The 26,122-nt window shown below is 44.8% G+C and overlaps 1 protein-coding gene across 2 annotated transcripts in view; it reads right to left on the bottom strand.

Moving 5' to 3' along the window:
• Window positions 1-26,122, bottom strand: part of LOC140398375 (vesicle-fusing ATPase) — a 405,179-nt gene that overhangs the window by 8,753 nt on the left and 370,304 nt on the right. The window lies entirely within an intron of this gene.

Below are 26,122 nucleotides of genomic sequence, written 5' to 3' on the forward strand. Positions count from 1 at the left end.
AATTATGTTTAAACATACAAACCTGTAATTATTAGAGAGCCAAGGGCCAAAGATTTGGGGTATTTTTATAAGGATTATTAGTTAATTCATTTGTGTTGTGACTCCGGGAGAAGTGGGGCTGGAATTGACTGTGCAGAAATCAGATGAAGAAAGTGACAGTAAGATTTCTGTCAATGTGGGCAGCATAGCGATGCAGTGGTTAGCACTGCTGCCTCACGAGGACCCATGTTCGAACCCGGGTCACTGTCTGTGTGGAATTTGCACATTCTCCCCGTGTCTGCATGGGCTCACCCTCACAGCCCAAAGATGAGCAGGGTAGGTGGATTGGCCACGCTAAATTGCTCCTTAATTGGAAAAATAATTGGGTACTTTAAAAATTAAGAAAATAATCTGCACCTGCTTTCTCCACCCCTTTGAACAGAACTTTAGCCCCACTGCTCATGTTCATCCTTAAGTAATAAAATTGTCATCTTTCGCACTTGACTAAACTTCATTAAAGTTAAATGAGTGCTTCCTTGGATAAGCAAATTTAATAATAATAATAATAATCTTTATTGTCACAAGTAGGCTTACATTAACACTGCAATGAAGTTACTGTGAAAAGCCCCTAGTCGCCACATTCCGGCGTCTGTTCGGGTACACGGAGGGAGAATTCAGAATGTCCAAATTCCCTAACAGCACGACTTCCGGCACTTGTGGGAGGAAACTGGAGCACCCAAAGGAGACCCATGCAGACACAGGGAGAACGAGCAGACTCCGGACACCATCAGTGACCCAAGCCGGGAATCGAAACTGGGACCCTGGTGCTGTGAAGCAACAGTGATAATCACTGTGCTACTGTGCCGCCCTTGACTTCCTCAACAGTTATTTACTGCTTAAAATAATTGAGCTAAGTATAAAGTTAATTCCTGAAAACATAGACCTGGGTTAGGAAAGAAAGCTTGAGTAATTAGTGCCCACCTTGAAAACATAACCAGGAGATGACCCCTATAGAAGTACATAAACTACAAAATGTTACACAAGAGATAAATCCAAAACACTAGTTCAAAGCAAGTGAAGATATTGGTAGAAACAAATAAAGGCCAACTTAGGATTGATAAAGACAACTTCATCACATACAGAATGGTCATCACTTGGAATGGGCTTCCAATTTGGTACTGGAGATGAGAATGGTGAAACAATGTGATAGGTAGGATGGATAAAGTTACTCTTTTCACCCAAATGGATGAGCTAACATGGATCAAATGGCTTCCTTCAATTCTTTGTGATTGTACCGACCAGGAAGTCTCATGATTAATGTACCGACCAGGAAGTCTCATGATTAATCCCACTCGTGTGAATTATTGATCTTAACCAGGGCTGCTGTAAGCACAGACAAAAGTGGGGTGAAGCCAAATTCTCACTCTTGAATGCTACCCAGTGACAATTACTGAAAGGTGCACCTGTGGATATTAAGCAAGAGGAAATAGCTCAGCTACAATGTCAAGTCAGAGAATATGCTGTTAACCCTTGCAGTCCACACTTTTGCATGAGAGGGTAATTCATGTTGAAGGAACAGTGTCCTCATTAAACAATTGTCATCTTCAAGCAAAAAAAGGAAAGCCAGAATTTAAGGGAAAAAATAAAAATGCTGTACCTGGTAATCACCGGGTTCTAATGTCCATTATCACTCTTCAACCTGCTAGTTAACAAAATGACTCGTGATGCTGGCCATAACAGTGAATAGTGTCAAAAGTACAACCTCGGGAGCGTTCGGTGGCGACATGTAGAAGGAGGTCACACGTTGGGCAGCTCCTGCTAGAGTCCTCAGTTTTTGGCCCTTTTCACCCAGTTTTTGGAGAGAACGTGCACGCAACCTCGTCCCAGTTCAGACGCGAAACAATGTCCAAAAAACAAAGAAAGAATACTGGGAAGAAAGGAGCAAATGCTAGCCACCCAGCAGAGTTGACTACAGTGCGGCATTCATTGGGAGGGAAGACGGCTAGGGCAAGCTCGCCGGGTGGGACTGTGCCTATTATGGTGGATATGTTTGCGGTGGTGATGGTGACTAAATTTGAACAGCAATTTGCCAAACATTTTGAACGACAAGAGAGGGAGATGATGGAGACTAAGCAGTCGCTGGAGGACACACTGGCCCCGATTAATGCAGGTGCTTGGAAGGACATCGGAGATGGTGCGAGAGCATGGTGAGGTGCCTTGTGTTGGAAAAACTACCGTGACACAGTGGCCAGCTTGCCTTGCTGGAAGCAGAGCTGCTGAAGGTGGAAGATAGAAATAAGGGCCTGAAAGCAAAGGAAGAGGGCCTGGAGAATAGGTCGTGACGGCAGAACCTTAGGATGGTGGGGCTGCCTTAGGGGGTGGAGGGTCCAAGGCAGGAGTATTTTTTGGTGATATTTGTGAAGCAGCTGGGGGAAGAGGACAAGGTCCCCCCTTTTGAGTTGGATAGGGTCCACTGGTCGCTCCAGCCAAAACCATGGGCAAACGAGCCACTAAAAGCAGTGATAGTCTGGGAGGTCCTGAGATGGCCCAAGCAGAATCGAGAGGTGAGGTGGGAAGGCAGCGGTATTCAAATATATCGGAATGTCACAGTGGAGCTGGAGAGAAGGCGCGCAGCCTTTAACTGGGCGAAGTCAACGCTTTATAAAAGTAGAGTGCATTTTGGGGTGGTCTAACCGGCGAGGCTGAGAATCAGGCTTAATTCCAGGGATCAATTCTCTGAGACGGCGGAGGAGGTGGAGGCATTCATGACGGCTGAAGGACTGGGACTGAACTGAGATTGGAAGAGAAACTGCTGTGGTTGGGATGGGTTGGTTGAGGGACATTGTTGTAACAGGGATGTGAGTTTTCTTTTGTTTAATTTCTTGGTGTCCTCTTATTTTCTTTCTTTGTACATAGTTATGGTTAAATTGAAATTATGTTTGGGGTTTATTCTTCTGTTTTGATTGCTTCTCTCCTCTTCTTGAGTTTTAATGAGTCGGTGAGGGCATATGGATGTGTGGAGAGGAGTAGCGGTTTCAGGATGGAGTAGGACACGTGGGAGTTTCTATACTTGAGATGGATGGTTTGGGTGTGGGGGCTTCTTTGTTCCTTTGTTGTTCACTTGGGGAAAGGGGATTCTGGCGGACGGCGACCTCGCTAGCAAACTGCAGTTGGCTAGTGAACAGGACGGTGGTGTGGGGAGGGTCAGCGGCCTGCTGAACCTGTTTAGGCAGGTTACGGTGTGCCTAGGAGGTGTGAATAGTGAGGAGATGGGGATAATGGAGAGAAGTGCTGTTTCAAGAGGAAGTTGCTGGGGGTTTCTGCGATGGGGGAAGGGGGAAGGCTGTCAGTGACTATGAGTTATTCTTTGTCCCATCTGTTGGGTGGGGCTGGGTGCTATCTTGGGTGGGCTCTCTTTTTAGGAGTTTGGTGGGGGAATGGGAACATCCCTCACGGTGAAAATAATTTTTTTTGGGGGGGGGGGGGGGGCGGTGAGTGACCCCCAATTCGGTTGGCAACGTGGAACGTGCAGAGGCTGGGGGTTCAATAAAAAGGACAAGAGTTTTTGCTCACTTGAAGAGCTTTGAGGGTCGATGTGGTGCTGTTGCAGGTGACCCATTTGCGAGTGAAGGACCAGGTAAGGCTCGATAAGGGTTAGGTAGGCCAGGTGTTCCACTCGATCTTTGATAGTACGGCCTGGGGAGTAGCAATGCGAATTACCAAGAGAGTAGGGTTCCAGATGGTGAGGGTGGTGGCAGATCAGTGGGGTAGATATGTCATAGCTACGGGGTCGTTGGGAGGGTAGATCGGTGGTTTTGGCTACCATACATGCTCCTAATTGGGACGCTGTAGCTTTTATAAAGAGGATGTTGGCGGCCATTCTGGACGTGAACAGGCACCAGTTATTTTGGGGGGAAATTTGAATAGTCTTGAATCCGAAAGTGGTTGTTCCATGCCAAAGTCATTGACCCCTTCGGCTGGAGCGAGAGTGCTACTGGCGTTCAAGAGGGCGATTGGGGCAGCGGATCGCAGGCAGTTTTTGCACCCGGTGGGGCTGCAGGTTTTCCTTATTTTCACTGGTACACAATGTATACTCGCAAATCAATTTTTTTAATAATGGGGAGGTCTTTGCTGCCGTGGGTGAGAAAAGCGGAATATTCTGCGATGCCATCTCGACCATGCTCCACATCTGGTGGATGTGGTTTTGGAGAGGAGGTCAGCTGAACGGCCGATGTGGAGTTTAGATGTGGGGCGGTTAGTGGATCTGGGATTTGGTGAGAGGATGGCAAGGGTGAATGACGAATATATGGGGTTCAATAAGAATAGGGAGGTCTCGCTTTTGATTTTGTGGGAGGCCTTGAAAGCAGTGGTGAGAGGAGAGATAATCTTGCATATGGAGCAGGTCGATAGGGAGGCAAGGGAGGAACGCCATTGGCTGGTAGATTAAATTTTGGAGATGGACGGCAAGTATTCGGATGACCCCAGAGCTTTTTGCCAGTAGGAAGAAACTGCAAACGCAATATTGATCTTTTGTCCACAGGTAAGGTGGTGCGCGCCAGCTGCAGCGAGCAAAGGGAGCAATGTATGAATATGGGAAGAAGGCCATTCGTTTGTTGGCTAGCCAGCTGAGACGGAAGGGTGCCTCCCAGTACTGTTCAGGTTCAGGATAGAGGAGTGGGCTGGTGTCCAATGGAACGTCTGAGGTGTTTGGAGCCACCTGCAGATGAGTTAGATATGGAGGAATGTTTGGAGGGATTGGAGTGTCCCACAGTGTAGGAGGAAGATAGGGTGGGGTTCGTTGAGCCACTGGGGGTTGAGGAGGTTTGGACGGCTGTAGGGAGAATGCAGACGCGCAAGGCATAGGGCCAGATGGTTCCTGGTGGAATTTTACAAAAGATTTGCTGACCGACTGGTACTGTTGTTGGTGGAGATGTTTGAAAATTCAGTAATGCGGGGGTCACTCCCGAAGACCATGATGCAGGTATCCGTCTCATCCATTAAAGATAAGGACCCAGTGAAGTGCGGGTCATACCGATCGATCTCTTCATTATGGATGTCAAGATCTTGGCTAAAGTGTTGACGCTCAGGTTGGAGCAGTGTTTCCATCAGGTTGTTGGTGAGGATCAAACAGGGTTCGTGAAGGGTAGGCGTTTGTCCTCGTAACTGTTGAATGTGGTGCCATCCCTGTCGGAAGGCTGGAAACAGGAGGTTATTGTGACGTTGGATGCGGAGGAGGCTTTTGATAGGGTAGAGTGGCGCTATTTGTTCGTGGTGTTGGAACAGTTCAGGATAGGGCCCAAGTTTGTGTCATAGGTCAAGTTGCTATCTCAGGAACCCAAGGTCAGTGTCCGTACAAATGATTTGAATTGTAGAGATACTTTCAGTTGCACAGGGAAATAAGGCAGGAGTGCCCCATGTCTCCCCTCCTTTTCGCATTGGTGATTGAGCCTTTGGCCACAGCGTTGAAGAATTTGGATAAGTGGAGGGGGATAGTGAGGAGAAGGATGAAGCATAGAGTCTCCCTGTGCGCTGATGATCTTCTCTTGCATATCTCGGATCCAGTTCCCACAATGCAGGACATAATGGGTTGAAGAAGCGATTTGGGGCTCTCTCAGGATATAAATTGAATTTGGAGAAAAGTTGGTGGTTTTCGGTCACTCCACCGGGGAAGGGAACTAATCTGGGGGTGTTGCCGTTCCGATGAACGGACACTCACTTCAGGTAGTTAGGAGTACAGATGGCTCAGGATTGGGCTCAGCTTCATAAATTGAACTTTATGAGCCTGGTAAGTAGGATTAAGGCCAATTTACAGAGGAGGGACAGCCTCACTCTATTGTTGGTGGGCTGAGTTCAATCGGTGAACATTCTACCGTGGTTTCTGTTTCTATCCCAATATCTACTGTTTTTTCTACCAAATGCGTTCTTTATCAGAGTGGAGAGATTGATCTCATCCTCCATTTGGGCAGGCAAGGTATTGTCAGGATTCGGAACAAGGTTTTCTAGAGGGACCGGTAGTCAGGGGGCTTGGTGTTGCCGAGCCTAATTTACCACTATTGGGTGACAGATGCTGAGGTGTTGTGCTGATGCAGGGATCAAGAGGCAGTTTGGGTAAAGATGGGAGTCAGGTTCATCTGGGGGGTGGGGGCTGTGTGCTTTGGTGACAGACTCACTTCGGTTCTCCTCAGGGAAGGAAATCGGTGGTCGCCATATTGAAGATGTAGAGATAATTTTGGCAGCACTTTAAATTAGGGGCGGTGTCGAAGTTGGTGCCAATTTGTGCAAGCCAAATGCTGAAACTGGCAAGATTAGATGCTGAGTTTAGAAGCTGGGTGGACAAAGGGGTGGAAAGAATGAGATTTGTTTTTGAGGGGTGGTTTGCGTCCTTGAAGAAGGAGTTGTCAGAAAAGTTTGAGCTCTCGCAGTCAGAAACTTTAAGGTATATGCAGGTGACTTTGCGAGGAAGATCTTTCCGATATTTCTGGTAGTGCCGTCATCGTTGTTGCTGGAGAGGGTTCTGTCGTTTGCGTGGAGGGAGAAGGGGAGTACTTCTGGAATTTATAGAAGGATCTTGGAGGAGGATGCGGTGTCACTGGAGGGGGTTAAGGCTAAGTGGGAGGAGTTGTGGGAGGAATTGGAGGAAGATGTGGCGTGAAGCGCTGCGTAGGGCGAGTGCCACATCTTCTTGTGCATGACCTGAGCTTATAGAGCTGAAGGTGGTGCACCGTGTTCATTGAATGATACCTAGGATGAGTCGGCTGTTTACGGGAGTGGAGGACAAGTGTGAGTGGTGTGGGAGGGGACCATCCAACCACGTACATGTGTTCTGGTCAATGCCTGGGCTGGTGAGGCTTTGGGTCTCCTTCTTCGGCACCATGTCGGCAATTCTGCAAATTGATTGGGGGCCCATTCTCTTAGGGGCCATATTCAGGGTGTTAGACTGCTGGAGCTGCAGACGGGAGCGGGGGCGGATGCCTTAGCCTCGCTGATTGCTTGCAGGCGGATTCTGTTGGAGTGGATGTCAGCTTCTCCACCCAGTGCCCTAGTGTGGCTGAGGATCTCATGGAGTTTTTACATCTTGAGAAAGTCAAGTACACAGTGAGGGGGACTATTGAAGGGTTCTACAATAGGTGGCAGCCATTTATTTTGTACTGTAAAGAGCTGGTCACCGTCAGCTGTTAGGGAGGGTTGGGTAGGGTTTTTAGGGGGGCTGTGGAGTGTGGACACTGTTGTTACTTTTTAAAAAATATATAAATTTAGCATGACCAATTATCTTTTTCCCAATTAAGGGGCAATTTAGCATGGCCAATCCACCTACCCTGCACATCTTTGGGTTGTGGGGGTGAGACCCACGCAGACACGGGGAGAATGTGCAAACTCCACAAGGGCAGTGACCCGGGGCCGGGATCGAACCCGACTGCTCAGCGCCGTGAGGCAGCAGTGCTAACCACTGTACCCCCCCAATTTTTCTGTTATGTATTTATCAGAAAAGGTGAAATAAACAATTTTAAAAATACAACCTGGAGTTCATTGATGATTTTCATGTATGGACACAAGCCAGTTAGGAACAGAACACAACGCATTTGCAGCCTAACATTCCTATAGTGGGCATAAAGCCATGAACAACATACCAATCAGGACTTGAATGCGGATGATTTTAATGTTGTGTTTGACAGCCCGTTTCCTAATCAAGTATTTTTCATGTTCCAGGCTGTTGAACAATAAGTACTTGGCCTTCTAACTCAGGAGGGAAAGATTAAAAGTCAATGACACATAACTGTTTAAAAATATTAAAAGTTTCAATCATTCTTCTCTACACATCGTTCAACGCTATCTCCTGTAGTCACCAAGAAACTAGAAACTCTCACCGGAGAACATTATTCAGCAAAGTCACTATAGATACTACTGTAACAGTGTGTATTATCAAAGTGAAAAGGTAAAAATGTGAATGGAGTGCAACCTTTGACAAACGAGTGCTGGGGTAACCGTCTGTATTTCTGGCATAAGACGGAAGTGAATATCGTCACATTGTATACTATTAATCGGTTACTCCTCATTCAGTGATTGATCAGGGGCTAGGGTTACACAATTTTGAGAGTCAGCTGTGAAGAGAGAAAATTTTGCTCCTGGAAGATATCTGTTGACTTCATATAACTGGCACAGGTGAGTACGTAGTTTTTCTTTTCAGGTAACAGCACCTTATTTTGAAAAACAACATTAAATGTTCGTGTCTAAGTTGGACATTCCACTCGGTGCCCTCTGGGGACATTGAGTGACCAGAAGTTACTCCAGTAGAAAGGTTGCCTGGTACCAGATGCTCCATGGCCTCTCCACAATCCCACACCAGGCTAGCCTTCAGCTTCCAGTTCTGATGAGGTTGGCTGCGATGTGTTACATGGCATGGTAAAGCCATACACTTAATCCGCAGGGTCTGCAATCTGGTCTGAATCTCATGGGTTTAGGTGGGAGTTCTGAGGTTTTGAGGGGTTGGTTGCTAACCAGAAACGGTCCATGGATTTAATGAATCAAGGCAACACCATACTTGGGAATACGGTAATAGGTAATGGGAAATATGCAAAGTTATTTAAAGGGCGAGATCTTCATGTCCTGCCAACTGCACCCCCCCGCCATGGGTTTCCCAGCAGCTTGGGGTGGATTCAAACGGAACTCCCATTGACGGTGGCGCTGTCCAGCCAATGTCGGGCTGCCTCCCACCACCGAGAATCTGCGTGGGGAGGCCAGAGAATCTCACCCTTACTGAACATTATTGGCTTGATTTTAAATCTGGATTGTGGAAACACACATGCACTCTGCTTGCATAGATGTTTTATCCTCTCGAACAACAAAGAACAAAGAAATGTAAGGCGCAGGAACAGGCCCTCCAAGCCCGTGCCGACCATGCTGCCCGACTAAACTACAATCTTCTACACTTCCTGGGTCCGTATCCTTCTATTCCCATCCTATTCATGTATTTGTCAAGATGCCCCTTAAATGTCACTATCGTCCCTGCTTCCACCACCTCCTCCGGTAGCGAGTTCCAGGCACCCACTACCCTCTGTGTAAAAAACTTGCCTCGTACATCTACTCTAAACCTTGCCCCTCTCACCTTAAACCTATGCCCCCTTGTAATTGACCCCTCTACCCTGGGGAAAAGCCTCTGACTATCCACTCTGTCTATGCCCCTCATAATTTTGTAGACCTCTATCAGGTCGCCCCTCAACCTCCGACGTTCCAGTGAGAACAAACTGAGTTTATTCAACCGCTCCTCATAGCTAATGCCCTCCATACCAGGCAACATTCTGGTAAATCTCTTCTGTACCCTCTCCAAAGCCTCCACATCCTTCTGGTAGTGTGGCGACCAGAATTGAAAACTATACTCCAAGTGTGGCCTAACTAAGGTTCTATACAGCTGCAACATGACTTGCCAATTCTTATACTCAATGCCCCGGCCAATGAAGGCAAACATGCCGTATGCCTTCTTGACCTCCTTCTCCACCTGTGTTGCCCCTTTCAGTGACCTGTGGACCTGTACTCCTAGATCTCTCTGACTTTCAATACTTGAGGGTTCTACCATTCACTGTATATTCCCTACCTGCATTAGACCTTCCAAAATGCATGACCTCACATTTGTCCGGATTAAACTCCATCTGCCATCTCTCCGCCCAAGTCTCCAAACAATCTAAATCCTGCTGTATCCTCTGACAGTCCTGATCGCTATCTGCAATTCCACTAACCTTTGTATCGTCTGCAAACTTACTAATCAGACCAGTTACATTTTCCTCCAAATCATTTATATGTACTACAAACAGCAAAGGTCCGAGCACTGATCCCTGCGGAACACCACTGTCACAGCCCTCCAATTAGAAAAGCATCCTTCCATTGCTACTCTCTGCCTTCTATGACCTAGCCAGTTCTGTATCCACCTTGCCAGCTCACCCCTGATGTGACTTCACCTTTTGTACTAGTCTACCATGAGGGACCTTGCCAAAGGCCTTACTGAAGTCCATGTAGACAACATCCACTGCCCTACCTGCATCAATCATCTTTGTGACCCCCTCGAAAAACTCTATCAAGTTAGTGAGACACAACCTCCCCTTCACAAAACCATGTTGCCTCTCACTAATACGTCCACTTGCTTCCAAATGGGAGTAGATCCTGTCTTGAAGAATTCTCTCCAGTAATTTCCCTACCACTGAAGTAAGGCTCACCAGCCTGTAGTTCCCTGGATTATCCCTGCTACCCTTCTTAAACAGAGGAACGACATTGGCTATTCCCCAGTCCTCCAGGACATCACCTGAAGACAGTGAGGATCCAAAGATTTCTGTCAAGACCTCAGCAATTTCCTCTCAGTCTCCTTCAGTATTCTGGGGTAGATCCCATCAGGCCCTGGGGACTTATCTACCTTAATATTTTTTAAGACGCCCAACACCTCGTCTTTTTGAATCTCAATGTGACCCAGGCTATCTACACACCCTTCTCCAGACTCAACATCTACCAATTCCTTCTCTTTGGTGAATACTGATGCAAAGTATTCATTTAGTACCTCGCCCATTTCCTCTGGCTCCACACAGATTTCCTTTCCTATCCTTCAGTGGGCCAACCCTTTCCCTGGCTACCCTCTTGCTTTTTATGTACGTGTAAAAAGCCTTGGGATTTTCCTTAACCCTATTTGCCAATGACTTTTCGTGACCCCTTCCAGCCCTCCTGACTCCTTGCTTAAGTTCCTTCCTACTTTCCTTATATTCCACACAGGCTTCGTCTGTTCCCAGCCTTTTAGCCCTGACAAATGCCTCCTTTTTCTTTTTGACGAGGCCTACAATATCTCTCGTTATCCAAGGTTCCCGAAAATTGCCGTATTTATCCTTCTTCCTCGCAGGAACATGCCGGTCCTGAATTCCTTTCAACTGACACTTGAAAGCCTCCCACATGTCAGATGTTGATTTGCCCTCAAACATCCGCCCCCAATCTAGGTTCTTCAGTTCCCGCCTAATATTGTTATAATTAGCCTTCCCCCAATTTAGCACATTCACCCTAGGACCACTCTTATCCTTGTCCACCAGCGCTTTAAAACTTACTGAATTGTGGTCACCGTTCCCAAAATGCTCCCTGAAACTTCTACCACCTGGCTGGGCTCATTCCCCAATACCAGGTCCAGTACAGCCCCTTCCCTAGTTGGACTATCTACATATTGTTTTAAGAAGCCCTCCTGGATGCTCCTTACAAACTCTGCCCCATCTAAGCCCCTGGCACTAAGTGAGTCCCAGTCAATATTGGGGAAGTTGACGTCTCCCATCACCACAACCCTGTTGTTTTTACTATTTTCCAAAATCTGTCTACCTATCTGCTCCTCTATCTCACGCTGGCTGTTGGGAGGCCTGTAGTAAACCCCCAACATTGTGACTGCACCATTCTTATTCCTGATCTCTACCCATATAGCCTCACTGCCCTCTGAGGTGCCCTCCCGTAGTACAGCTGTGATATCCTCCCTAACCAGTAGTGCAACTCCGCCACCCTTTTTACATCCCCCTCTATCCCGCCTGAAACATCTAAATCCTGGAACGTTTAGCTGCCAATCCTGCCCTTCCCTCAACCAGGTCTCTGTAATGGCAACAACATCATAGTTCCAAGTACTAATCCAAGCTCTAAGTTCATCTGCCTTACACGTAATACTTCTTGCATTAAAACATATGCACTTCAGGCCACCAGACCCGTTGTGTTCAGCAACTTCTCCCTGTCTGCTCTGCCTCAGAGCCACACTGTCCCTATTCCCTAGTTCTCCCTCAATGCTCTCACCTTCTGACCTATTGCTCCCATGCCCACCCCCCTGCCATACTAGTGTAAACCCTCCCGTGTGACACTAGCAAACCTCGCGGCCAGGATATTTATGCCTCTCCAGTTTAGATGCAACCCGTCCTTCTTATATAGGTCACACCTAGCCCGGAAGAGCTGCCAGTGGTCCAGATAACGGAAACCCTCCCTCCTACACCAGCTGTTTAGCCACGTGTTTAGCTACTCTATCTTCCTATTTCTAGCCTCACTGGCACGTGGCACAGGGAGTAATCCCGAGATTACAACCCTAGAGGTCCTGTCTTTTAACTTTCTGCCTAGTTCCCTGAACTGTTGCAGGACCTCATTTAGCATCCCTGTGGAGATGAACAACATTTAAAAAAAGGAATTCTCATGAACCCAATGGAAAGAACACGAGTAGACAAGTTTTCACTTTTTAAATCATTTGCTCTTACAAACCAACTGCAATAATTTAAACATTGGGACTAGTTTAGTGGTAAAACTGGGCGGCATGGACAAGTTGGGCCGAAGGGCCTGTTTCCATGCTGTGAACCTCTGTGACTATTAATTAATGGGTGAAGGATACTTCAAGCAAATTTCACCTTAAATAGTTGATACAAAGGGATGCCTCACATAGTTACAAATATTCACATTGTTTCCTGCAGAAATATGGGACCATGTGCAATCTCAGTCTTTACAATGTAACCTCTGCTTCCCACTCAATCGTTTCAATCCTAGAGTCACATTAACAAGCAGCTATATTCCATCTGAAGTCTCTAGACAGTTACCACAGACAGCCCTGATGGTACAGAATCCCCAGAAACGCCCTTCTCCTACCCCTTTAGCCAGTATTGTGGACTCTGGCAACGCTGAAACAACACCAAAAGGTTATTGCTCACTTCAAATTCTGCTGTCCTGTATTCAGCTCTCTGCTTTTTCAAAGTGTAGAAAACCCACATCAGTCTAGTCTTTGCTCTATTTTCAGAGACCTGCTTCAATATTAGGACCTGTTCGAAGACTGCCAAACAGAAAACTTCCATTCAGAGAAAACTTTGATTGTTTTTTCAGTACACAAGTTCTCAGTGCCTTCTGGATTGCCAACAGAAAACACAGGTAGACAAAACCTTGCTGTAATTAGCTTTCTATTTTCCCTTGCGTCCCCATGGGACCCTCAGGTCTCATGGGCATTTTTAGGAATCTAATGGTGTCATAATCAGGAATCCGATTAGCCCCTCTTTCAGAATACTCTCCAGCCCATCTTTGTTTTAAAGGAACATTACACAAAAAGAAACACAGGCTTTTCTCAATATAAACTTCTCCTAAACAGCATGGGCCATCACAATTGCTGGATTAAGGTAGGGCAGTGTATCTGAAGCAGAAGTAGTATGGCCAAGAAAACAGTGTGGCAAGACACAGCAACCTTTTAAAATGGTGTGAAAGTTGGGAATATTCATACGCATTTAAAACCAAAACTTGCAACATCTTCCATACAAATAACCCAGTGATTTACTTATGACGAGTGAATAAGTCAAGATTACTTTTAGGTGACTAATTTTCAAAAACATTCAGCCTTTTGGTCCTCATCATCTGTGGTGTTCTTTATTTTTCTATCTAATGGAAAAACGAATGACCTTGCCTAAAATAACCTATATATTCATATGACACTTTTAACATAATAAAATGTCCCAAGACGCTTTACAGGATCAGTGTAAAATACGACACCTAGCCATATAAGGATCAAAAGCTTGGTGAAAAAAGCGAAGTTCCAAGGACTGTATTAGGAGGAAAGTAAGGTGGAGAGGTGAAAAGGCGCAGGGAAGAAATTCCAGAGCTTCGGGCTTATGCAACTGAAGGCACAGCCACCAGTGGTGTGGAGATTCACAAGAGGCCAGAATGATACAAACACATATCTTGGGAGGGCTGTGGGGCTGGAGGAGGTCACAGAGCTAGGGAGGAGCAAAGCCATGAACGGATTTGAAAACAAGGATGAAAATCTTAAAATCAAGATGTTTTTTTGACTCTGAGCCAATGTAGCTCAGTGAGCGCACGGGCAAAGATGGATGGGATTTAGTGAGAGTTTAAGAGCAGAGGGGTTTGGAGACCTTGAAGACAGAATGTGGGAGACAAACCAGGAGTGCATTAAAATAGCTAGGGCAGCACGGTGGCGCACTGGTTAGCCTGGCAGCCTCATGGCGCCGAGGCCTCAGGTTCGATCCCAGCTCTGGGTCACTGGCCGCGTGGAGTTTGCACATTCTCCCGTGTTTGCGTGGGTTTCGCCCCCACAACCCAAAGATGTGCAAGGTAGGTCGATTGGCCACGCTAAATTGCCCCTTAATTGGAAAAAATTAATTGGGTACTCTAATTTTGTAAAACAAAAAAAAAAATAGTCAGAGCTACAGGTAAGAAGGTATGAATGAGAATTTCAGCAGCTGATAAACTCCAACAGGGAGACAGGGCAATGTTAGGACGGCAGAAGTATACAGTATTAAATATGGCCAAATATGTGGTTGAAAGTTAATCTTGGGGATAAATATGACATCAGATTTATGAACCGATGGATTTAGCCTCAGTCAGTTTTCAAGAAGAGGGATGAAGTTAGTATTTAGGGAATGGGGTTTGGGAAATGGGGACTAAAAACAGTGGTTTCGGTCTTCCCAGTATTTAATTGGAAGATATTTCTGTTTATCCAGTACTGGATGTTGGATAAGCAGTCAGAAAATTCAGCAATAGTTGTAGAGTCAAAAGAGGTGGTAGTCTTGGAAATCATCTGCGTACATGTTAAAACTATTGTTTTGCTTTGGGATGATGTTACCAAGGGGCAGTATGTAGATGCGGAATATATAAAAGACATCACTATTCCCTATAATTAGGGTCACTAGATTAGGACAACAGCATTTAAAAACTGGGGATCCTTAAACCAGCAGTTACATTTCACAAATGTCTATATTTCCATCAAAACCACACACCATGGCTCTGCTCATAAAGCATACCCTAACTAAACACATGAACAAAGTACTTTTTGTAATTCAAAATATTATATGAACACACCCAACAGGCACAATCTTTCCTTGATTTAAAAGAAAAATAAACACACACTTAAGAGTCACTTTTAACACAATTAACATACCCAGATGCACCTCAATACAACATATTTTCCCTAAATGTTTTTAAACAAACTTCAATGATCTCTGTTCAAACAAGAACTTGCGCTTCAGTGGACTTGGATCTGGAGAGATGCATGATACCTGGAAACATCTCACAAACATAACCTCTTAATAATATGCAATTATTAAACCATAAACATATACTCTAATACTTATCCTCATGAAAATACGGTAGATTTCTGTAGGTTTCTTGTAGACTCTCGCAATCGTTACATGAAGGGCTCGCCACAAAGTATTATTCTACTGTAAACCACATACAATCTCTTGCTTACAAGGTCAAAATCAAATGTGGTTTGTAAAATTTGTAATTTCACTGTAATTAAAATTGGAATTAATGATTTATGCCACTGGCATTGTTTAACATTGTGGTTTAACTTGCATCTTTTTTAAAAATGTGTATTGGGAGAGAGAGGCAAACAGTGCCAAATCTGCTCCTGGAACAGTTTGGCTCTAGGTTACCCCTACATCCAGTTATAAAGGGAAAGGCCAAGGGTAGGTGTATGAGTATGTGCTATGGCACTTAGCTGGCTGTCAGCTCCCAAGATAAACACTCCCCCAGTAGTCCATTGGCAAAAATACAGAATACCTGAGCCAAACAGATTAATGGGTCTTGAATCTGATTGCTAGTTTGGGTTACACTAGGTGATCTCAGCTGGGGTGGCATGTTATGTCCTGATAATTGAAGTCAGTAGCAAAACAGAAAATGTTGAAAAGACTTAGGTCAGGCAGCATCTGTGCAGAGAGAATCACCGAGCTTTCATGAGAACACAAGCCCCAAAATATTAACTCTGTTGCTCTCTCATCAACCGGTGACAGACCTGCAGAGCTTTTCCAACATTCATTGCTGTGGATTTAGTATTTTGCTTTTGCAATGGAATCAGCACACTGGCTTAAGGAGGGAACATTAGCAAAGGTCTGTTCCCACTCTCGAATACATTCTAGTAACATTGCCTAAAAATTATAATTGTGGCGGGTCTGCTCAGGGCAGAATTGGACTAGACTGTGATGCTACCCAGACTACTGTAGCCTGCCCAAACTGAAAGTGGAGTAAAAAAAACTGCCTCTTGGCAGAGGTATCATTCAGTGCCCGTGGACCTATGCTTGGGGAGAAAAGAGAAGAATAGCAGCAAAAGCCGAACAGAAACAGAACAAATGACACTGAATTTGAGTTTCTATGTGTGATCAGGGTGCATGAAGTGGAAGAAGCAGAATACATGGTGTGCATAAAGTACGTAATACTCATTCAGGTTCCAACTGGAATGAATTAGGCAACCAACTGAGCCCCTATTTGAGCGCAGGCAACCTTATTGCTAAATCATAACTCCTGTTGAAACTGAGCCTGAAATAGATGCTTGTTGGAAGATACCAATTGGAGTTGGTTTCCTTCCTCCTTGAGGGTCCCAGGTAAGACTGCCCACATCTGCTGGAGGATAAGGTACTGTTTAAGTAACTGCTGCTTTCCTGCTACAAAAACAGCTCTTCGTGTTGTTGAAGCAGCTGAAGATCACAAAAAATTAATTAATCTACCTTGGATAAACATGCTCATCTTTTCGTTGGCACCGATCTACATTTAACATCAAACGAGTGTGCCTTAAGGCAGCATTGCTGCAATATTAGCCTGAACTTGGAGAGGTTAAATTGGTTTGGTTTAGGAAACTCTCCAGATTAGCAACGGCAATTTATGGTTGGAAAGCAAATCACATCTGATTGCTTCAGAAGTCAAAGCCCAAATCAAAAAGCTTAAAACACAGCTATCCAGAAAGCAGCTCCTGTGGCATATGCCAAAGTTACTCAGCGTGTGTTTATAACAAATATAACAATAAATTTTAAACATTTGGACGTCACAGTCCAGATTTCTCTCCTCTTCTCAATTTCTTCCCTTCTTTCCCCTCTCCCCTGATGTTGCCAAGGGTAGTTTTTAAGCTGCCGGCTGCTCCTGAACCGCAATGAGGACTATCTCAACACAAGGGGTGTTACACATCAGAGAACTACTTAAATATAATTTTGATAGGAGAGGAAGGGTGAAGTCTGCCTATCATCCTGCATCCATTACAGATAAAGAAGCAGAACTGAACACAGATAAGGGTGGAGGTAGATGGACAATAGTGAAAATACAGAGCCGATCTAACATCTTGCTAACATTGGGGTGTATGTCCTTCCCATAAAATGGGAAGCCAAAATGACAGCTGGTCTTTCCTCTTTACAGATGGTAATTTGTTGTCTATGTATTTACAGTATTTTCCACATACAATCCAAACTTTCCAGCAGGAATTCTTGGATAGTGAACTGCAGGGGATGGGTGGCTGATATCCCTTCCCTATCCCGGCTCCATTTTTCTAGCCCAGGAACTCTCAGTAAAGCTCTCCTCCTTCCATGGGACTAGCTTAGCAGAGACCCATAAATGAACTCAGGACATTCCTCATCTGTACAACTCTGTCAAGGAAGCAGCATAGTATCTCAAACCAGAGAAGCTGGCCACTATACACTTACTGCAGAGCACCCAAGCGATATTTATCCACATTAGCCACTCTTAGGCCTGTCCGGATGAAACTATTATTGCTGAATTAAAGGTAGTTCATTTATAGGCCCCAAAGTAATACTTTAAAGAAAAACATAAGGAAGAGGTCAGGGACCGGAAGCCAAATCAAAAGAACAGGGTCATACAGTTTATAATTTCTGGATTATTACTCAAGCCACATTCAAAATAGCATAGGATAAGCAGAGTAGGGAAATTAACATGTGGCTGAAGTGGTGCGGCTCTACTTCATGGGATATCCGATATCTGGAACAGGAAGGGCCAGGCTCTACCTGAACTGGGTTGGGGCCAGGGTTCTAGCGGAAAAGATAAACAGTCACAAAGATTTTACACCATCAAGTGAAGGAGGGTTGAGGTGGAAGAAGTAGTATATTTAAGGTTTCAAAACCACACAAAAGGAATAGTTTAGTGCAAGAGTCAGAAATAGTGCTTTAAGCACTACAGGAAAAGCAAAAAATATGTAAAGTAATTAAACCTAGAGAGAGAAGAAAGAAATGTGATCAAAACATTAGAACTGAAGGACAGGTTAGGGTCTGTGGCACAAATCAAGAAATATAAATTGATTTAAGGCTACAGTGGGAGTTGTGTATAGGTCGGCTAGTTGTGGATGTGAAGTGGTAGATTCTACAAATACAGAGATTAGACAAGTAGAGGTATATTTAGCATGGAATTCTAATTTCCATTATATTTAGGATAAGCAGACTACCCATGGCACATATTTACTCACAAGTAAATGCCCTGGAAACAAGGGACATGTCACATTAAATTTAAGGTATGAAGTTAACGCAGTTAACATCTTAACAAATCCTTTTGAATGGCAAGGAATACAAGTGACGGCAACAGTTGACAAAACAGATACAGCTCCAAAGAGGGAGTAGAGGAAATTTTCAAGAGATATCAAATTCAACATATAACAATTTACAATTATGTTAGGAAAAATAGGAGCAATGCGGGACTTTTGAATGGTGCTTATGACAATAAAAATAAGGAAATAGAAGATATTTTGAATGATTACTTTATGTCAGTACCTACAACAGAGGAAGAGGTCAGTATGTCGGACATCCCAATAAACTAGTAAGAACATAAGAACTAGGAGCAGGAGTAGGCCATCTGGCCCCTCGAGCCTGCTCCACCATTCAATGAGATCATGGCTGATCTTTTGTGGACTCAGCTCCACTTTCCGGCCTGAACACCATAACCCCTAATCCCTTTATTCTTCAAAAAACTATCTATCTTTATCTTAAAAACATTTAATGAAGGAGCCTCTACTGCTTCACTGGGCAAGGAATTCCATAGATTCACAACCCTTTGGGTGAAGATGTTCCTCCTAAACTCAGTCCTAAATCTGCTTCCCCTTATTTTGAGGCTATGCCCCCTAGTTCTGCTTTCACCCGCCAGTGGAAACAACCTGCCCGCATCTATCCTATCTATTCCCTTCATAATCTTATATGTTTCTATAAGATCCCCACTCATCCTTCTAAATTCCAACGAGTACAGTCCCAGTCTACTCAACCTCTCCTCATAATCCAACCCCTTCAGCTCTGGGATTAACCTTGTGAATCTCCTCTGCACACCCTCCAGTGCCAGTACGTCCTTTCTCAAGTAAGGAGACCAAAACTGAACACAATACTCCAGGTGTGGCCTCACTAACACCTTATACAATTGCAGCAGAACCTCCCTAGTCTTAAACTCCATCCCTCTAGCAATGAAGGACAAAATTCCATTTGCCTTCTTAATCACCTGTTGCACCCGAAAACCAACTTTTTGCGACTCATGCACTAGCACACCCAGGTCTCTCTGCACAGCAGCATGTTTTAATATTTTATTTAAATAATAATCCCTTTTGCTGTTATTCCTACCAAAATGGATAACCTCACATTTGTCAACATTGTATTCCATCTGCCAGACCCTAGCCCATTCACTTAGCCTATCCAAATCACTCTGCAGACTTCCAGTATCCTCTGCACTTTTTGCTTTACCACTTATCTTAGTGTCGTCTTCAAACTTGGACACATTGCCCTTGGTCCCCAACTCCAAATCATCTATGTAAATTGTGAACAGTTGTGGGCCGAACACTGATCCCTGAGGGACACCACTAGCTACTGATTGCAAACCAGAGAAACACCCATTAATCCCCACTCTTTGCTTTCTATTAATTAACCAATCCTCTATCCATGCTACTACTTTCCCCTTAATGCCATGCATCTTTATCTTATGCAACAACCTTTTGTGTGGCACCTTGTCAAAGGCTTTCTGGAAATCCAGAAACACCACATCCATTGGCTCCCCGTTATCTACCGCACTGTTAATGTCCTCAAAAAATTCCACTAAATTAGTTAGGCACGACCTGCCCTTTATGAACCCATGCTGCGTCTGTCCAATGGGACAATTTCCATCCAGATGCCTCGCTATTTCTTCCTTGATGATAGATTCCAGCATCTTCCCTACTACCGAAGTTAAGCTCACTGGCCCATAATTACCCGCTTTCTGCCTACCTCCTTTTTTAAACAGTGGTGTCACGTTTGCTAATTTCCAATCCGCCGGGACCACACCAGAGTCTAGTGAATTTTGGTAAATTATCACTAGTGCATTTGCAATTTCCCTAGCCATCTCTTTTAGCACTCTGGGATGCATTCCATCAGGTCCAGGAGACTTGTCTACCTTTAGCCCCATTAGCTTGCCCATCACGACCTCCTTGGTGATAACAATCCTCTCAAGGTCCTCACCTGTCATAGCCTCATTTCCATCAGTCACTGGCATGTTATTTGTGTCTTCCATTGTGAAGACCAACCCAAAAAACCTGTTCAGTTCCTCAGCCATTTCCTCATCTCCCATTATTAAATCTCCCTTCTCATCCTCTAAAGGACCAATATTTACCTTAGCCACTCTTTTTTGTTTTATGTATTTGTAGAAACTTTTACTATCTGTTTTTATATTCTGAGCAAGTTTACTCTCATAATCTTACTCTTCTTTATAGCCTTTTTAGTAGCTTCCTGTTGCCCCCTAAAGATTTCCCAGTCCTCTAGCCTCCCACTAATCTTTGCTACTTTGTATGTTTTTTCCTTCAATTTGATACTCTCCTTTATTTCCTTAGATATCCACGGTCGATTTTCCCTCTGTTTACCGTCCTTCCTTTTTGTTGGTCTAAACCTTTGCTGGCACTGTGAAAAATCACTTGGAAGGTTCTCCACTGTTCCTCAACTGTTTCACCACAAAGTCTTTGCTCCCAGTCTACCTTAGCTAGTTCTGCTCTCATCCCATTGTAATCTCCTTTGTTTAAGCACAAAACACTAGTGCTTGATTTTATCTTCTCACCCTCCATCTGTATTTTAAATTCCACCATATTGTGATCGCTCCTTCCGAGAGGATCCCTAACTATGAGATCCTGAATCAATCCTGTCTCTTCACACAGGACCAGATCTAGGACCGCTTGTTCACTCGTAGGTTCCATTACATACTGTTCTAGGAAACTATCGCGGATAGATTCTATAAACTCCTCCTCAAGGCTGCCTTGACCGACCTGGTTAAACCAATCAACATGTAGATTAAAATCCCCCATGATAACTGCTGTACCATTTCTACATGCATCTATTATTTCTTTGTTTATTGCCTGCCCCACCATAATGTTACTATTTGGTGGCCTAATATTAGATGAGAGACAAGGACTCAATGAAATTTACATAAGCAAAGCAACAGTGCTGAAGAAAATGATGTACTAAGAGTTACAAATCCCCAGGATAATATGTTATCCATTCAAAGGATGTTGAGAATATTGCAAATCCCTTAACTATAGATCCAAACTTCTGAGTTGGGAACCATCCAATTATATTGGAAAATCGTGACCATCACTCTGCCATTTAAGAAAGGTGAGGGGGAAAATCAGGGAAGACAGACCAGTTTGCCTAACATCAGTTGTCAGGAAATTTCAAGAGTTTAGAATTAAGGGTAGAATGAGTGAATACTTCGAATATTTTCAGCTGATTAGAGACATCCATCATAGATTTGTAAAGGATAGGTCATGTCCGACAAACCGGATTGAATTTTTGAAGATGACTAAAGTATTGGACAGAGGAATGCCTATGGATGTTAATTATGGAGATTTTGGGGCTTCCGGTGACGTCAACGAAGAGGAAGTTGCATGAAAAATGGTTCCTGGCAGGGTCTTTTGTGTTTGATCCCTTTCACTTGTTTTTTCAGAATATTTTGGTTTCTGCACAAGTTTGTTGAGTAGGTGCACTTTCCCGAAGGTGGTATGTCGATATCGTCGATGAAGAAGCCCAACACTAAGAAGGCTCAAGATGGTAGCCTATTGAAGGAAGATGGAAAGATGGCTGCTGCATCCATTACATTGCACTAGTCACATGGCTGTGGTAATGGCGCAGGAGCTGAGAAAATGCGGCAAACAGATGGAAAGACAGTTTGAGCGGCAGGGCATGGAAATCTTTTAAGGCCACCGGCGAGGAGTCTTTGGGCATGATCCATGAACAGTGGGTGATAACCTTGAATGGGGTGCAATCACAAGGTGAGACGTTGAATGGGGTGGAGGAGGCGTTGCGCAGCACAAGGACCGGGTTGCCTCATTAGAAGCGGAGTTGCTGCTGATGGCGGAGAGTAATAAAGACCTGAGGTTCAAGGTGGAGGATCTGGAGAATAGGTCACGGCAGCTAAATCTCAGGTTGCTGGGGCTGCTGGAGGGAGAGAAATGCTCGAAGCCAACCCAGGATTTTTCCAAAATGTTTTCTCGACTGGTGGGAGGGGAAGTTGACAATGACCCGGGGCCGGGATCGACTCCGGGTCCTCGGCGCCGTGAGGCAGCAGTGCTAACCTCTGCGCCACCATGCCGCCCCATCAGAAGGCAAATTTTTGACCATTTTAGGAAATTGACTGAGCTGCAGGAGACAGTAAATGGGCATCATGTGTTCTGCTGGAATCTGGTTTGAGATTTCAACTATTCTCTGCATTTACTATGATGATGGTATAGAACGGTTGATGATACAAAAATTGGTGAGATTGTAAGCGGTGTAGTTGAAAGCATAAAATTACAAACACAAATTGCTTGAAAATAGGAGGAGTAGACCATTCGACCTTCGAGCCCACTCCGCCATTCATTATGATCACGACTGATCATCAAACTCAATAGCCTGATCCTGCCTTCCCCCCATTGATAAATCAAATGATTGGGCAGAGCTCTGGCAAATGGATTTCCATTTATAAAAATATGAGGTTATTGTTTTTGGACCCAAAGAAAGATAAAATAGACACCTTCTAAATGGTGAACAGCTGGAAACAGTGCAGGTCAAAAAATACTTTGGATCCACATGGATCATTAAAATATCATGGACTGAAAATACTCAAAAAGATTAATGGAATTCTGGGCTTAGACGAGAGGGTAGAAGTCATGCTGCAGCAACACAAAGCCCTGATTAAATCACACCTGAAATGGGCACTTCTGGGCACCATACATTAGGAAGGACATATTGGCCTTGTAGGGAGAGCAGAATAGATTTACCCGAATGATACCTGGACACCAAGGCTGAAATTACAAGGAGAGATTACATAAACTAGGGTTGCATCCCTTGAAGTTTAGTTTAGAAGGTTAATGGGTATTTTGATCAAAGTCTTCAAGACATTAAGGAGAACAGATAGAGAGCAACACTTCTCACTGGTTGACGAGTCCCAAGAAAATTAGAGCTATACCTTTCAGAGTGAAATTAGGACACATTCGGTGTACAAAGGGTGGGAAACATTTGGAAATCTTCCGCAGATGCAAGATGCTAGATCAATTGGCAATTTTAAGTCTATGTTTGATAGATTTTTGTTAACCATAGGCATTAAGGGATATCAGGCAATGGCAGGTATATGGAATTGGGCCATCGATCAGCCATGATCTCACTGAATGGTAGGACAGGTTTGAGGGAAAAAGCAGCCTCCTGTTCCGATGTTCCGAGAAGCTAGTCAATTTGATAATCCTGAGACAAAAATTCAATTTCAAATTTCTAAGCGAGAGTTGTGGTTATAATAATAATAATCTTTATTGTCACAAGTAGGTTTACATTAACACTGCAATGAAGTTACCGTGAAAAGTCCCTAGTCGCCACATTCCGGCACCTGTTTTGGTACACGGAGGGAGAAATCAGAATGTCCAAATTACTTAACAGCACGTCTTTTGGGATTTGTGGGAGGAAACCAGAGCACTCGGAGGAAACCCACACAGACACCGGGAGAACGTGCAGACTCCACACAGACAGTGACCCAAGCTGGGAATCGAACCTGGGACCCTGGAGCTGCAAAGCAACAGTGCTAACCACTGTGCTACCGTGCCACCCATAATGTTGAACATTGGGCCAGCCAGGAGTCGACCTGGAATCTCCTGATTTGTAGTCAATCGCGTTATCCATTGCGCCACTGGCCCATGGCGCTAATCTCCTACTGTGACAAAAGAAACACTATTTGAAATTTCCCTGCAAAGTTTCAGTTTTAGAACTAGTTTTATTTTGTCTGAGGAGTTGGATATTGACTTTTCTAACTTAAATTTGAAACCATCACAAGTGATTTGTTTATTCATCTTTCAAGTAAATCCATGTATAGGTTTTAAACTTTAAAAAAATATATATATTTTATTAAAGTTTTTCGATCAAACAAAAACAAAAATTTCCCATTTTACAACTTTGTAATAATATATACATTGATCGTTTTTTAAATAAATAATATACTAACTAACGGCAACTGCCAACAACAAAATAAGAAACAACAGAAATAGTAACGAAAATAGTAACTTCGTAAAATCTAATATAAATAACTAATATATAAACACACACATAAAACCCCTGAGGACCCAAATGAGTCCTCCCCCCTCCTCCCCCCTGGGTTGCTGCTGCTACCTTTCCTATTTTCCCTTATCGCTCTGCGAGATAGTCGAGGAACGGTTGCCACCGCCTGGTGAACCCTTGAGCCGAACCTCTTAGTGCGTACTTTATCCGCTCCAATTTTATGAATTTTACGCCCGGGGGTTCAGCTTCTTTCCACACAAGGAGAATCCTTCGCCGGGCTCCTAGGGACGCAAAGGCCAAAACATCGGCCTCTCTCTCCTCCTGCACTCCCGGCTCATCTGCAACCCCAAATATAGCCAACCCCCAGCCTGGTTCGACCCGAACCCCCACCACCTTTGAAATCACTTTTGCCACACCCACCCAGAACCCATGCAATACCGGACATGACCAGAACATGTGGGTGTGGTTCGCCGGGCTTCCCGCGCATCTCCCGCACCGATCCTCCACTCCAAAAAATCTACTCAGCCTTGCTCCAGTCATATGCGCCCTGTGTAGAACCTTGAATTGTATCAGGCTGAGCCTGGCACACGAGGACCAAGAGTTTACCCTACTTAGGGCATCTGCCCACAGCCCCTCCTCAATCTCTTCCCCCAGCTCCTCCTCCCATTTTCCCTTCAGCTCCTCTACCATCATCTCCCCCTCGTCTCTCATTTCCCTATATATATCTGACACCCTGCCATCACCCACCCATGCCCCCAAAATCACTCTGTCCTGGATCTCTTGCGCCGGGAGCTGCGGACATTCCCTCACCTGTTGCCTCACAAATGCCCTCACTTGCATCTAGCGAAATGCATTCCCAGGTGGCTGCCCATATTTTTCTGTCAGTGCTCCCAGACTCGCGAACGTCCCGTCTAAGAACAAGTCCTTCAATTTCGCAATTCCTGCTCGCTGCCAAGATTTAAATCCCCCATCTATCCTTCCCGGGACGAACCTATGGTTGTTCCTTATCGGGGACCACACTGAGGCACCCGTCACTCCCTTATGTCGTCTCCACTGCCCCCAAATTTTCAGAGTTGCCACCACCACTGGGTTGGTGGTGTATTTTTTCGGGGAGAACGGCAACGGCGCCGTCGCCAGTGCTTTTAGGCTAGTTCCCCTACAGGACGCCATCTCGTCTTTTCCACGCCGCTCCTTCCCCTTCCCTCATCCACTTACATATCATTGACACATTGGCGGCCCAATAATAATCACTTAGACTCGGCAGGGCCAGTCCCCCTCTGTCCCTACTACGCTGCAGGAACCCCCTCTTTACTCTTGAGGTCTTAATAAGCTCATAATACTCTTGTCCACCTTCTTAAAAAAGGCCTTTATAATCAGTACAGGGAGGCACTGGAACACAAAAAGAAACCTCGGAAGGACCACCATTTTAACCGCCTGCACCCTGCCCGCCAATGACAGGGGCGCCATGTCCCACTTCCTAAAGTCCTCTTCCATCTGCTCTACCAGTCGTGCCAAGTTAAGCTTATGCAAGGTTCCCCAGTTCCTGGCCACCTGGATCCCTAGATACCCGAAATCCCTTGTTACCCGCCTCAACAGTAAATCGTCTATTCCCCTGCCCTGTTCCCCGGAGTGCATCACAAACAGTTCACTCTTCCCCGTATTCAATTTATATCCTGAAAATTCTCCAAACTCCGAGTGTCTGTATTATCTCAGGCATCCCCTCCACTGCGTCCGCGACATACAACAACAAATCATCCGTGTATAATGACACCCGATGCTCTTCTCCTCCTCTAAGTACCCCCCTCCACTTCCTAGAGCCCCTCAGCGCTCAGCTCAATTGCCAACGCAAACAGTAACGGGGACAGGGGACATCCCTGTCTTGTACCCCT

The sequence above is a fragment of the Scyliorhinus torazame genome, chromosome 21, assembly GCF_047496885.1.
Source record: "Scyliorhinus torazame isolate Kashiwa2021f chromosome 21, sScyTor2.1, whole genome shotgun sequence".
NCBI classification, from domain to species: domain Eukaryota; kingdom Metazoa; phylum Chordata; class Chondrichthyes; order Carcharhiniformes; family Scyliorhinidae; genus Scyliorhinus; species Scyliorhinus torazame.